This window comes from Drosophila sulfurigaster, chromosome 4 (genome assembly GCF_023558435.1).
Source record: "Drosophila sulfurigaster albostrigata strain 15112-1811.04 chromosome 4, ASM2355843v2, whole genome shotgun sequence".
Taxonomy (NCBI): Eukaryota; Metazoa; Arthropoda; class Insecta; order Diptera; family Drosophilidae; genus Drosophila; species Drosophila sulfurigaster.
This window is the reverse complement of record NC_084884.1, coordinates 628,485-640,204: the sequence shown is the minus strand read 5'-3', so window position 1 is coordinate 640,204 and position 11,720 is coordinate 628,485.

The window sequence follows — 11,720 nt, the reverse complement described above, 5'->3', positions numbered from 1 at the left end:
TCGTGAAACCCAGCTTTACAGCATGGACAGCCGAAAGACAGTGACCAGTTAAAATGCCTAGCATTAGCCTGCAGTCTTTCCTTGAAAGCTGCATGACGAATTTGGTTAAGTTTTTGTTAGTAGAGGCACACATCAGCCTTGCAGTTTTGCACGAGTTGGCATTGCGCCAGCTAACGTCCCACTGAAGTCTAGAGCGCATCTCAATTTCCCTGCCTAGAGTTCACAGGGATATCGGAACATTGCACATGTTACCGACATCGAGCCCCACTCCCTCTTTGGCGAGAGAGTCTGCGATCTGGTTGCCATCGATGCCCTGGTGGCTTGGGATCCAATAGATACGCACGACCGCAGATGCGTTCAGCGACTCTATTGCTCTTCTGCTGTCCAGGACAACTTTGAACTTGACCACATCAGAGTGCATTGATCTTATTGCAGCCTGACTGTCAACAAAGATGTTAATTGTGTTGTGATTACGCTGTAAACCCCGAGCCAATTCGGCAGCCTTGCTAATGGCGAAAACTTCCGCCTGGAAGATGCTGCAGTGGTCTGGGAGTTTATAGGAATGTTTGGAGACCGGGTCTGGACAGTATACGGCCGCTCCGACACCATCATCCATCTTCGACCCGTCTGTGAAGAGGTTGAGGGCTTCGGGAATGCATAACCCTTCCCGCCAGCAGTCCGGTTCCAAGAATATTGATTTAATATGGTCGGTACTGGTAAGGGGATAGTATAGTCCAAGTCTCTACTAGTCTCCCTACCAATGGCGCTGTGACCATAGCCTAGCAGACCCAGATTGCCTGTTGCGGCAATGCTTAAAGACGATTTTGCGGCTATGGATTGCGCGTATAGGTTTAACGGTTCGACACCGGCTATTACCTCGAGGGCTTTAGTAAGCGTCGACCTTATAGCGCCTGTGATACACAGTAGCGCTTGACGCCGTGTCCTTTCCATGATGGATAGGTACGTCCTAGAACTCCATAGGTGAGAATAGGGCGAACAACTGAGTTGTATATCCACCGCATTAGATTAGCAGAGAGGCCTCAAGTGCAACTAAGCATCTTTTTCGCCATGTACAAGGCTCCGGTGGCCTTCTTCACCCTTTCTAACACGTTGAGCTTCCATGACAGTTTGCTGTCCAGGACCACAGGTATTTTACTGCTTGGCTCGGCTTTAGCATAGTGCAGCCTATTTTTGGGGAGACCACGCAGGTACCTTATACCTCTTCGTGAAGAGGATAAGGTCCGTTTTGTCCGCGTTAATGCTTTACTTCCGTAAAGTAAGTTCCATTGCGGAACTAAGGGTGGTTGGGCATTTCCCAGTTATCAAAATGCTTATGTCGTCGGCATAGGCAATTAACTTGGGGCCCGTCTAGTGAATTTTTGAAGTAGGCTATATTTACGACCAAATTCCAAAGGAAAAGAAATTCCATACATTCCCCGCTTTGGGCAGGAAAATGACTTTCGAGGTCCTCCAAAGCGTGGGGACATGACCCCATGCGAGGCACGCCGAATAGATACCCGATAGCCACGGAACAATCGTGGGCTTGCTGGCTTGCAGCATTGCTCTCGAAAGTCCATCGAGACCGGGCGACATGACCTTCGCAAAGGATTCGATAGCCCAAATTATTTTCTTATATTTAATTAGACCGGCAGGGGTCTCATAACTGGATACATCCGGGAAATGAGTTGAGACCAGTGCTTCAAGAGTTTCAGCACTACTCTCCGTCCAAACTCCATCGCCCCACTTGAGCGGACTATGACTAGAAGCCTGCTTGGACAGCAGCTTCCTCAGTCTGGAGGTGTATTTGATGTTGTCAAGGTCTGAGCAAAAGGTTCTCTATGAAGACCTTTTGGATGATCGGATCATCCTCTTGTAAGACATTAGGAGAGACCTATTCTTGTCCCAGACATATTCGTTGTTCGACTTCTTAACAAGTTGAAACATGCTAGTAAGCTCCCCACGAAGCGATAAGAGATCTGGGTTCCACCAGGGTGGCTTCGATCTTCCCGTCGGTCTTGAGAGCCTACAGGATTGGCGAAACGCGGAAAGTAGTATTGCTGAGAGGACATTGACATTTGTTTCTAGGTCCTGTACCGAGTTGATGTTACCCGGCGGACCAAGAGACTTGGAAACAAAGCTAGAAAATTTCGCCCAGTTAGTATTGCGGGAATTTCTGAACGGCTGAGCCGCAGGTACCCTATTAAAAGGAATGGTAAACTGAATGTACTTATGATCCGAGAAGGAGGGTCTATCCAGGACCCTTCACTCTTCTACATTGGTACACTCAGTCGCAACCGTTAAGTCCAGCACATTACAAGAGGTGGGACCTACATAGGTAGATACCACACCTCTGTTGGCTAGTCTAAGCTTATAGTTAAGGATAAAATCAAGAACTGACTCACCCCTGTCGTTAATGTCGGGACTTCCCCAGACGCTATGGTGGGCGTTGGCGTCCGTTCCGATTATAAGGTGTTTTTGGAGGAGCAGACCATGTACACCAGCCTCCGCAGCTCGTCAGGTGGAGCCGGCATGTCGTGGGCCATGTAGCAGGATGCCAGCAGCAAACATCCCTCACGGCTCTCCAGCACCACCACGGTTAGATCGTCATTGCTGTAATTAGGTAGTAGATGAGCTTTTATCCCCTTTTTTAAAATGATGGCAGTTGTCGATCTACTTACCAATGTCGGGACGTACAGATCGTAGTAAAGCGACTTCAGCCCAGCAACCGTGTTGCCCGACGCTATCCACGGCTCTTGGACCAAAGCCGCGTAGGCGGACACTTCCTCCAGGGCAAGGAGTAGCTCCGCCGAAGCCGTTTTGGACTTATGGAGGTTGAGTTGCAGCACACTCATTAGAGGTTAGCAAACTCGTGGGGGCCGTCTGCATGGACAGTTCCTCCCCACCTCCTCCGTCTCATCAGTCAAGCTGAGGTGCTGGGTGGCGTCGGTCACGCTCTCAAGACCGAGATCTCAACCTCCCCTGACCTCAGCGTGTGTGTCCTTGTCGTTGGGATGACGTTTTTGAGGCGAAGGTACACGCTCCTAAGCCCCACGCCATCTTCTCATTGCGTTTGTATAGCAGATCCTCGGCCTCCTTATTGATCTGAATGATCACGTGCTGCCCACCACTGGGTAAAGGTTCATTAACCTTCAGCACGGACCAATCACTCGTCGGTATGGCCGGGTTCTGCTTTTTGAGCAGCTGAAGCGCCCGAGTTACCAGTCCAGTGGAGTCTCATTTGCGAGAAAATTCTGTAATATGTCAGAAATACTCACAAATTAAAGCACTGTGCTGTTTAGAGAACAGAATAAGACTGCCTGATTTCGTCAGGGGCAATTTATTACAAAAGGCCTGAACATGTGTGTGTATGTCAGAATCTAAGTATGAGTGTATTATCGTTAGAGTTGCATAGAGTAGGCTTGGAGTTGCATAGAGTAGGCTTGGAGCTTCCGGATCGGCATTATTCCATGTGGCCGGAGAGAGGGGCATGTTAACTCCCGCTCGCCTGCACAACTATGGGGAAAAGGACTTTCGCCTTCGGCATGGACGGAATATTATTCCTGTCCACCACGTCCAGCTTGGCCCCTCCCACAGTCCGTCCAGTTTGGGTACGGTCGCTTGCAGCAACTGCAATGTTGGGTCGTCCTTGCATGTCAGGATCTTGACACCATTCATTCAGCCAGTGCCTTCGAATGTAGGCATTGGACTGTCTGGGACATTCTCCATCCTGACAAACAGTGCGTCGACCAGCTTACTATGGGTCAACCGCCACCGCTCTGCAGACATTTTCCCGTTAGGATCCCTCTGTCTATGAGAGCAACGTCGAGATGCCGCCTGGCAGTTTCAGCAACCGTTGCCCTCTGTCTCGTCTTGTTCGAGTCCGTGTTGGTGGAGCCAGGTGCTCGCAGCCTCTTGCTCACTGGGGCCCCTTGCTTGGGACTCTCAGCGGACCGTTGGCGCTTGCTTGCCATGGACTCCACCTTGTTGTTGGCAGGGCCGGTAGAACCGGTCTGCACTTTAGTGTCTTTTGGAAGGGGCTAAGTTGGTTTTCCCGCATCCACGTGTTGGCCCAGGCAAGCCTCTCCTGGTCCTTGACGGACAGGTTAGCTACGCCACTAAGTCTTGCGTGAATACGGGTCGCCGCCTAATTTTGGCCTTCTCCTTCAGCCCCCGTGCCCCGCTGCGCAACCTTGGAGGTGCTGGCGATAGGCAGGGGTGATTGAAGAGGAAGACGTTCCCCTCCACCGTAGAGATTGGCGCAGCGCTCTTTTGGTCCGTGTCGGTTAAGACCACAGCACCCGCGCGCACCAACCTCGAATTTTTGGTGGCAGTGTTGTTACAACTGATTCGGCCTGCTCCCGCCGCCTCAGAGGTGTGACCGCTGGCGACACGCAGAGAGGATCTCTTCCCCGTGCCCACCGGTGGTAGCAGTCACGCGTTCCACCGACGTTTGGGCTGACATCCCAGCCGGGGTTGAATTATTTAATGAGTCCATTCTGAGACCATTTTTGGCTAATTTTGTTATTGGGAGCCCCCATACCATTTTCAGTCTGACCGCCAGACACCTCGTACCATGGATTCTGCTACTTATCTTCAGACAGATGCCCGAAAGATAAGGAACAGAGTCCTCAGCTAGGATCTGCAGTTCCTGAAATATCGACGTATAGTAGAGATCTGCTACCCGTTGACAATGAGGTAATACAAATCCTACCCAGCCAGCACCCTCGAGGAGGGTTCAGCAGAGGATTTTTGCCAGCCAACACATAACATATATTATGAAAGAAAATTTCGGTATTGCTAAAAATAAATTATAGTCCATAATTTATAGTGTAAATGAGAGACGGATATTTTTCGATTTTACATTTAAAATATACATATGTACATAAACTGACGAGCAAAACTGTAACACGAGTTCAATACTCTAACTTAAAAGGTCTGTATGTTCTTTTCTAATTTAGAAAAGTAAACAAAAAATCTTAGGCTTGTTTGTTAGTATTTTTCTAAAAATTTTAAGCCCTTTGATAATATGAGTAAAAAATGTAACAAGTCAAATGTTACAGTTTTACACTCTTGGTGCCAAAGCTTTTTCTTTTAGTTCACAAGCTTTTTATACCCGCAACCCACAACACAATTATACAAGGTTGTCTCGTCAGCAAAAAGCTGGTACCCTGTCTATGTTAGCAATGAGTGCGAGTGAAAGAGGCACAGCGTGGTAGTGTGAACGAGACGACAATGAAATGCGCATTAACCCTTAGACTATGATATTAATATTTACATATTTTTAAGCTAATATTAATGTCTCCTTGACATATTTTTAAAATGTAAGTTGTTTATGAATAATATTAACAATATACATGAGAATTCTCTAAATATTTTAATTCTACCCGTGTCTACGGCATATATTACAAAATGTCATTGTGTATAAGGGTTAATTGCTCGAAATACGAATGCGCACTGACGAAAGCTTTTTCCGACGAGACTACCTTGTATAATTGTATCATGCCCGCTACCCATAGGGTAGAAGGGTATTATAACTTTGCGCCGGCAGGAAATGTATGTAACAGGTAGAAGGAGGCATCCCGACCCTATAAAGTACATATATTTTTGATCAGCGTCAACAACCGAGACGATCTAGCCATGTCCGTCTGTCCGTCCGTCCGTATGAAACACTGGATCTCAGAGACTATAAGAGATATAGCTATAATTTTGTTATGTTTGCACGCAGATCAAGTTTGTTTCAAATAAAAAAAAATCGAATAACAAGCTTAATTTTAAAGCTAGAGTTGCGAATTTGGTATATACAATAATTACTATAGTAGTTATGATTCCTAAAACTTTGGTTGCGATCAGATAAAAACTGTGGAAGTAATTAAAGAAATACTTTTGTAAGGGCAAAAACGCCTACTTCCTAGTGCTCTTAGTTGCTTTGGCACTAGCAAGTATGGTATGGTCTATGGTATATTTTGAATGGTGTACTATATCGATATACCAAACATACTATTTGGTATATTTTTAGTATTTTCTGTATATTTTGAAAATAATACCGCAATATTTTGCCCTTGTTAAAAAGGGTGGCGGGTATCTCACAGTCGAGCACACTCGACTGTAACTTTCTTACTTGTTTAGCATTATTGATGCCCCAAAGCCTCTTCGGCTCATTTTGAAACTATATTATATATGTACATACATATGTATGTATATAGTTAGTGGTCGTATATTCAATGCAATAATTTTGGATACTGAGAAAGAAAAAAATTATTGTTATTATTATTATATAACGGTTAAAAAATGTATTTTCTTCTATTCTGTTTTTTTATGGTTGTTCAAGATCGTTTTGTCGTGTTCAGTGAAGCAAAAGGTCTTCTGCGTATGTATGTATGTATTGGCATGCATTGTGAAATATTTGTTGTGTAAAATGGAAAGAAACTTTAATAAAAAGTGCACCAATTCTTTAAATTTAGTTTGGAAGAGAACAAGTCAATTGTAGTGTTTGCGGTATTAAATTGCCCGGCAATCATTCAACAACCTTAAGACGGCATTTAACAACGAAACATATGGACATTTTCAATGACTAGAACAATTTTGGATGTTCAAAATTAACCCAATGTGAAGAAAAACGAAGAATATCGTATCAAATGAGCGAAAAACAATTGTTTCATCTTTTATTAAAATAGTAACTACAGACAAAAAACTTTTTGTGATTTATCTTTCTAGACAGTGAAGGGTTCAAAGAAATAATGGATTCAATATAAAATGCACTTGGCATGCACCACGCAAGCCTGCCTTAAACCGATATTATTGCAAGGACTTTAGGCATGATTGAGCTCGGAGAATCTGACTCTGAAACATGACTCTAAATGAAGAACATAATTCTAGTAATCTTAGATGATTATGGAATATCACTAGATCAAATCTGCAGGCAAACACTACATACAATTATTAAGAATTTTCATATTCATGCACACTGATAATGGGCGAAACATGATAAAAGCCAAGTCCAAGTGTTAAACGATGCCACAGAGGAGTCCCTTTTTGAAGAAGATACAGAAAGAGAGAATCTTCTGAATGAACCGAATTGTATTGAACTTGCTAATATACACCTTGTGAGATGTGCAGATAGTGACATACCACACTCATTTCTCGTACGTGACACATTCTCGTAATTATTCCCCTATCTTCCAAAAGATCCTATTGCATTCACATAAATATCATATATATTAGACATAAACTTGTTGCGACAGCGACCAATCGTAACAAACAAAAAATCCACTTCACGCCACTTTCAAAGTCCAAAGATCAATTAAAATTTTCCATTGCAAGTTGAGGACTCAGCATTAAAACACTAACACAAACTCAACATATTGAGTTTTACAGACACTTTTCTCAGACAAGACGCGTAGCCCGCTTTCTTGCAATTCCAATAAAGTTCGTCTAAAAGTAAATTTAAATAAAATCTTTTGTTTTATTTTTTATTTAACCTTCGTGTAACGCGAAAAACAGAATTATATACAGGGAATCCGGTTATAGCGACTTTCAAGGGACCGATGATTTTACGTCGTTATACCCGGAAGACGTACTTACCGAAAGAGGCATTTTTTATGGTAATACGTTTTAAAACAAAACCAATACATTTTTAATCAAAATAAAAAATTATAAATTTAATTCAATAGCATGATTTCTCCAAAATAAATCGTATACCTGCATGTTCCTTAGCATAACATAAGGCGTCAGCTAAAATTAACCGAGAATAGTGAGAATGTGTCACACAAGCAGGAGTGCTGATCACTGATAACTGCATACATTTCTAACAGAGTCGTTTGATGCTTAATTTTTTTGTCATTATTTCTGTTTTTTTTCGTCGCAACATCCGGTTGAATTGTGAAAAATTTCGTCGGTATAAGTGGTTTGACGCTAAAAGCGGAGACGTACTAAGCGGTCGGACACTATAAGCGGAGTCGTTATAACCAGACTCTACTGTACATATATACTAATTATAAAATTTATGCAGACGTATCTTAATTGAGAACGAAAGAAACATACCATCGCTCGACGTTGCTACAAGGTGGAATTCAACCTATTAAATGCTAAAATTATTGGACTGAAAGGATTTCCTGGTTACGCAGTTTTATATTTGTGTATATGTATGCCGATTGCGATTGAATCGAGGCGTACAATTGGTACAGTAAAAATAAGAGAAAGAAAATTGTTAGAAAATGAAGCATTGTTGCGGCAATTTACATGGATCCTCGGGTAAATTATATGTTGACAAACTATTAGAAATTCTTAGCAATGCCTAATTAAAAAAATTGCTTTTCGTTTATTTGAGTTAAAGAAGTATGCTGTATATGTCGTAGAATGTTTGATATTTGGGTCCTTTTTATTTATGTTGTAATTTTGAGAAACTAAGTTAATAATTAAAATTGTATTCGTCAAAACTAATAATTGTACTAAACTAAAATTCATTATTTTTATTATCCATTATTATCGCCTTATTTTTAAGGCACAAACACAAAATATTCCAGGGCTAGAAACTCCTGTGTGTGATGAGATGTTTGAATCCTAATTTCCATCAATTCTTTCAACCGCATCCTCATCTGAAGAAAAGTCGCTTTTCTCGGCATTTTTGAACGATTTTCAGACAGAGTCAGAAAGCAAAAAGCTCCTGTTTCTGTAAAACTTGTCAAAATTATGTTGACATAAAAACTTCGGCGCAACATTTGGTCGCTTGCCATTAAATTCAAATATATTGGAATTTTTAATGACTTGCAGCTTAAGATTCCTCATATAAGTACACTAACGCAGGTTGTGCTGGCTACAACTGCAACACAAGTTTCCGTCGAACGAGCATTCTCAGCCTTAAACGAACGAAGAATTTCGATTAGTGCGGAAAATCTGAACGCCTTACTAGTTATAAAGCTTAACACATAATATACATGATAGCATTTTGTTCTATGGGATATAAATGGAACTTGTTGCTGAAAATATTTGAAAATAAATTTAAATTGTTCTATTTAACATATCATATTATTTTTTTTTTTGCAACAACGTTAGTAAATGTGAAAACCGATTGTGTTGAGCTAAATTTTAAGCGATAGCGACTGACGCCACGTGGCCAACTTGGAGATGACCAACCGCGACATAACGCCAGTAAAAGCGGCGACGATGCTTGATAGATTAGGCCTGAAAACTAAGGAAATGAAAAAGAAACCAATCCTAACAAAAGACACGTAACTGCAAGTCTTCAATGAACTTGACAATTTTCTTAATATACAAATTAATTTATTCAGCTGTGCTAAATAGAAAATATACATTTTTATATTGGAAGCTGCAAGCTTCCGCCTTATTTCTATATCAAATAACTAAAGTACAAAAGTAAACTTATGCTGCAAGCCAGCTAAGTTGGGACAAAGCTTTTAAAGTTTATACTAACAGATGATGAAATCAAGGATTGAACTGTGCAATTGTGATTATGTTTGAAATTGCTTTTTGACATGTCAGCATTCGGCACCAAAGTGCGCCTGAATAAAAATACCAATAAATTACATATACCAGAGCGTTTTTCCTCTTACAATACAACTATACGGTCACTCGAACAGACCCAGCTGTGCTGAGTTAGGAGAACTCAGCAAGCTAACAGCGCATGTACAGTGTTAACCGTACCAAGTGAGTTAACAGCGCATGTGAGTTAACAGAACAAAACGAGGTATCAGAGCTGATTAGTCAAGGCCATGACCCATGACATATAAAAGGAGAGCGAAAGTACTCTCTTACTCCCTTAGCAAACGAAGCCTAGTAGTGGGCAGAATATTTTGCGCGAATGACAAAGAGCAGCAAGTAAATTCATAACAACAACTCAACACATCTCACCCTCAAACTAGGCTGGCGCTGATTCTTGGATTATAATCGATTAACCGCTATGTTGTCTGCTACTAAAACACAATTGGGTACATTCATTTTTCTCTCGTCTGCCTTCACTTCCCTTTCGACAACTGTAGTAGTGTGACTACAAATTACTACAATTAAGGCTGATATAGTGTATAAAGCAAACTCGTGGCAGTGCACCATGGGGCATTTTCAACAAAAATGGGAAAAACTTGAATATTACAGACACCTGTAGAGCAAGTATTATAAAATTTCGACACCAATAAGTACTTATGTTTTAGAATTCGCCATGCCCCTTAAAGTTTTGCAACGCCCTTCCCGCCCCCAAAACTTTGAAAAAATAAATATTTTGGGCAATTTTAGAGAAAAAGACCCCATTCTTGGTAGACATAGTATAAATCCTACCCCGGGACGTGTCCTGCACGCGGCTCCAGGCGCCCTTTCTCTCTATTTCCTACAGAGCACAAATGAGTGTTGGACAATCACGGAATTGTACATAAGTATTCTTGGTAGACATAGTATAAATCTTAACCCGGGACGTGTCCTGCAAATTTTGTGTAGATTGGTTCAAAAACCTGGAAGTTATAAGTTATTCACAAAATATTGCTCCAGACAAATGAGTGCTGGACAATCACGAAATTGTACATAAGTATTAAGCTACAGTCGAGTGTGCTCCACTGTGAGATACCCGCTACCCATTTTCAATAAAATCAAAATATTCCGGTATTATTTTCAAAATATTCCAATAACACTAAAAAATACTACAAAATATTCCAATTGACATATGTATTTGGTATATCGATATAATACCACATTTAAATAAAATATACTGTTGTGGTGGCGCAGATAATTCCCAGTTTTCCTTTCAAGAAATTAAATAAAAACACTCGCGTTTTATATTTTATACATATATTTAAACTTTCGGGTTATTGGACAAAAGAAACACACAGAGTTGGGGTTGTTGGGGATGACCGCTTGTGAACGAAAGTAGATCGATACTGGAGAGGCAAAATGCCGACGGCATTTTGCAGATCTAGCGCCGAGCCCTTGCAAAGCTCGGCTCTGTGGTGAAGAGTTGTGGGAGAGAGAGAAGTTGAGCGCACTGGATCTTAAGTGCTTTCTTAAGCGTGAGCGAAAAGCATCGAGTGCTTTTGGTCGGCGGAACGGAGAGTGTGCCACTCACCTACAATGCGCTCGCATCAACTTTCTACCCCTTACAATATTGGGATTGCAAAGAATATCAAACTTGGGAGGATACCCGGCAGGACAATATCTGGATAGATAGAGTGGGTGATGTCTTGGAGCGCAACGTCGCCGTGCAGACTCCTTCAGCGCCCACGCGAGTGATGGAGAGGCCCAAGGCCCCTGGCATCGACTCGCTGATGCGGCTTACGGGATAACACGGGTCCCAAGGCACTCGCGCTTCGAAAACCGCCGTCCCCGTGTCTACCCTGACCGCCGCGGTGGGGAGTATGCTCATTCCTATGCACTGGAAAGTGCCGTCAGTGTTATGGTGGGGCTAGGCACGCGCCTGGTGCGTGGGTAAGTGGGCCTGTGGATGCCGGCCTGGGAAGAGCTGACATGGGACGTCCTTGGTGGTTCTTCTCTGGAGGGTGGCGGGTGGTCGCGTCGGCCCCTGGGCTGGCGCGAGGTTGTGCTGGGAGGCACGGAAACCCCGCCCGGAGTGACCGGTGCCAGGGATGAATTCGTCTCCGTCCGGGATCGTTCGACAGACAGTCGAGCTAAAAGAGGTTCTAAGGGGTCCTGTCACAGGACCAATCGTATAGGTTCGTTCGACGGACAGTCGAGCCGAAGATTTCGAAATAGACTTCAAGTGG